This window comes from Varanus komodoensis, unplaced genomic scaffold, assembly GCF_004798865.1.
Source record: "Varanus komodoensis strain SLA01 unplaced genomic scaffold, ASM479886v1 scaffold18_3, whole genome shotgun sequence".
NCBI lineage: Eukaryota > Metazoa > Chordata > Lepidosauria > Squamata > Varanidae > Varanus > Varanus komodoensis.
The window spans coordinates 12759828-12763408 of record NW_025335549.1 but is presented as its reverse complement, the minus strand read 5'-3'; the positions used below and the strand labels follow the sequence as shown (position 1 = coordinate 12763408).

Genomic DNA, 3581 nt, shown 5'->3' with positions numbered 1-3581 from the left:
TAACCAAAGCAGGATTTACTTGGGCCAGAAAATCTTTTTCTTGATAGCTTCACAGCTGCTGGACCAGACTAAATGGCCTTGCAGTGTTGAAGGGACCTGCCAGCCAGCCAGCTCCCTTCCATTCCTGGACCCACAGTTCTCCAGTCGCAAATTAGCACCTCTGCCCACTGGGCAGATCTCTGCTCCTTGGAGGCATGCGGCCAGGTAGCCTTCTTCCCAGAGGAATATCTTCAGGAATCCAGCCAGAGATGCTGAACTTCCTGAGGTTCCTGTTTAAAATGATGGCAGGGATTAACCCTCAGCTGATTTGTAAACAGGATGATGGAAAATTGAAATTTACCTGTCCTTCAAAATGGGGTGCAGTCTCTTTGTGGCCTGTGAAATATGGCTGCGGTTAATACTTCAACTGGGAATGGATGACTCTGTCAATTATGGTTTCTCCTTTTACCAGTCTTCAATTCATGCCAAATTTTGACACTCTAAAAATTGTGTTAAAATGTATACATACTTTTGTGCACGCTCCTCTGAATACGTACATTTTATATGCTTGATATCAACATTTAAAAGTTCCTGAACCATGTTCACAAATATATACATTTGAGGTGTAGTTTTTGCTGATATAGGCGCATTAATATGCAAACTACATTGCAAAATTCGGAGAAGTGCAAATTTCAAAGGCTAAGAGAATTTTAGTTCCTATAGTGGGTAAGATTACACTAATGAGTGAAAAAAAACAATTTTCTCCCCCTCCTTTAACTTCACCCCATTAATCCTATCAAAGCAGCATCTCTACCACCTCTTTCTGCTGATAGGAAAGTCAAGGCGCCCAGTCACAAGCCCTTGACCGCTTTTGCAATTACTTTCCAGGGGCTGCAGTGGTGCTTTTAAAAGGTACCCAGTCACAATAATACTTCTCTGCCATCGTGGCTTCCCAAGATGGCAATGAAGAATGGAAAACAAGGCTGTTTCCAACCACAAAACCAGCCGCAACTCAACCCTCCAAACGCAATCTAAAGGAAAAACACTGCCCTAAATATAGAAACAAGTCACCATCCATCTCCAAACCAGACTACGAGGGCTGCGCACATGTTGCTTGATGCAGCCCTCAGAAATGGCTGCTCCTCAACACCCATCAGAAGGTGTGCACTTCCTGCTGGAAAAAGTACGTCCACCTTGTGCTGCCTGGAGGACGTTCACAGATGCCTCTCCGCAGCGCTCTGACAGTATTGCCACATGGCCCCATCTGCTCTCTCAGTGATGCTTTTAGCGCCCTGAGTAGTTGCAGTTTTGTTTTCTAAATTGAGGCGGGGAGTATTTTTTTCTTTGCTGGCTGACTTGTGTCGGGAGCTGCAAAGTTCTGTTGCAGCCAGCGCAGAGCAGAACAAAGGTAGGTCTCTTGTTCTTTCATTCCATGATGAGGCTCCCTGATAGCTTGCCATTTCTCATAAGAGATGGGACCAAGTGCCATCCGGCTGGCATTTTGGTTCTTGTGGCAGATGCAGGAGTTGACGAAAGGAGATGTGTGTAGTTTTTTTTTTAAGCTTTTAACTGATATTTGTATATAAAAGAAATATGGAACGGATTGAAGAAATATAGCTGCTGGACAGGGGGGAAAGATACCTTAGGGGAAATGTCTGGTAGATAATACACAATGTGATGGTAATGAAGGATTATGAGTTAGAGCATGACCTATTTTTATATACAGCTTACTCAAATATCTATAGATGCAGAGCCTTTAGAAATGTTTAAAAAGCGGAATGGTCCCCCTTTAAAATATGTATTTATCCCTGTGCTGGGATGAATTACTGAAAACCTGCAGACCGATCGATGTTAAGGATCAAAAACTGGCTTGATTTTGGAGGCAAGATGAGCACGGTAATGTTGTCGAAGACTTCCTGTATGCTTATTTTTCATTCAATCGATGCAACGTTTTCTCATCCCACTAATATGGGTTGAACCCAGACTTAGCTCTACCTAAAGTAAACATGCTGAGATCAGTAAGGTTTAAATTAGTCCCAAATTACTTCCCCCTTTGATTTTGGTGGGACTGGATTCAGCCCAATTAATGGCTAGATGCAGCCCAAGGTTTTCTGTTCTTTGTCTGATAAAAGATAGTGTTGGAGATAACTGTACCTACTTAGAAGAATCTCTGGTTAAGATACTGTAAAAGCTGGCCGCATTTTTGCCATGTTTGGGAGGAGGCAAAACTTGTGTGCTCAGCGGACGTTTCCCAACCTGCATTGCTGTCACCGTTGGTAAAGAGGCTCCACAGAGAGGCAGATGGTATGTAAAGCCCTTTGCAATTGAACCATTGCTTTGGACCAATTTAAGCAGTGAAACTTCTTCGGGGAGGCCACAGCTGAGAAGGACATACTCTTTAAAGCATATTCCATTTGGCACCTTTCGGGTGTAAATGCCTCTTTTCTTGCTCAGGGTCTTATTAATTGCGATTATATCCCGGTTTCCCTTCAAGAATTATGTAACAGTGTGTATGGTTCTCCCCCTTGCCCCATTTTTGTGAGGACAACCACCCTGGCTGGATTTTTGAACCCTGGTCTCTGCTCTCCTCAGCTTGGTGCCCATCCTGAGCTGACTGCAACTCCTATCATTGGCCTGGGCAGTGTGGGGATTGTGGTCTAACATGCCAGGCTGGGGAGAGCAAAATTCTACAGCACCACATCAGGTCTCAGTTCCACATCAGTGGCTGGCACACGTCACAAGTGAAGCTTGGCCCTCCTGCAGCAGCTGGCACACACAGCTTTTCCGTGTGACACTTGACACTTGGGCCACCGTCCCCGGGAAGGGACGCATCTCCGTGACCCAGCACCTGCTCTGCACCCAGAAGGTCCCCTGCTCAATCCCTGAATCTCCAGGTAGGCTTCAGGTAGAAAGGAAACTTTCCCCAATCGCTGGACAGCTGCAACCAGGCCGTATCAACAATACCAGGCTAGGTGGGCCCACGGCCTGACTCAATACCAGGGTCCCTTTGCACACTTTTAATGAATTCCACATGGTCTTTCAAATAAGTTACATTTTAACTTTTAGCATCTCAGGTAAATAGCTGAGTCCAGACTGAAGTTGTTAGTTACAAGTTTATTATTAAGGCCATATAGAATAATCAGTTTTAATGTGGAGACCAGTGCTGCTGTGATTAGGGTGCCGGACTTCGGAGGTCCAGGTTCAAGTCGCTGGCCAAGAAGTCTATGGCATCCCCTGCACTGCAGAGCCTGCACTGAGATCTGTGGGTCTTTGCGTCAAGCATGGGGCTTGGTCTGCCCCGGGAGTGCAGTGCAGGCGCTCTGGGACCCAGAGATGTCAAGCAGCACAGGAGAGCTTGTCTCCTCCGTGGAGCCCCAGAAGCACTTCCGTGTGAGCCCAGAGCCTTGCTTCTTTGCTCTCCAGCCCTCTGCTCTCCTGGCTAAACCCACTTTCTTTGCGGTTGTGAAGTCCTGGAAGGGGGAAGCCATGGCAGTTGGACTGGGCTTCCCTACCTGAGGGGTGTAGCCCACAGTTTTACCGAGGCGTCTTCTTCCATCTCATTGCTGGAAGAAAATGCATCTTTAGCCACTCCACCCCCCCCC

The 3581-nt window shown here is 46.4% G+C and overlaps 1 protein-coding gene across 1 annotated transcript in view; it reads left to right on the top strand.

The window, feature by feature from the left end:
- The first annotated feature begins 1084 nt into the window (after positions 1-1084).
- The window catches only part of LOC123022109 (probable G-protein coupled receptor 174), a 9688-nt gene continuing 7191 nt past the window's right edge, over positions 1085-3581 (top strand). Inside the window, exon 1 of the mRNA XM_044427533.1 lies at positions 1085-1387. The gene's annotated coding sequence lies outside the window, so the exon portion shown is untranslated. The remainder of the gene's footprint in view (positions 1388-3581) is intronic.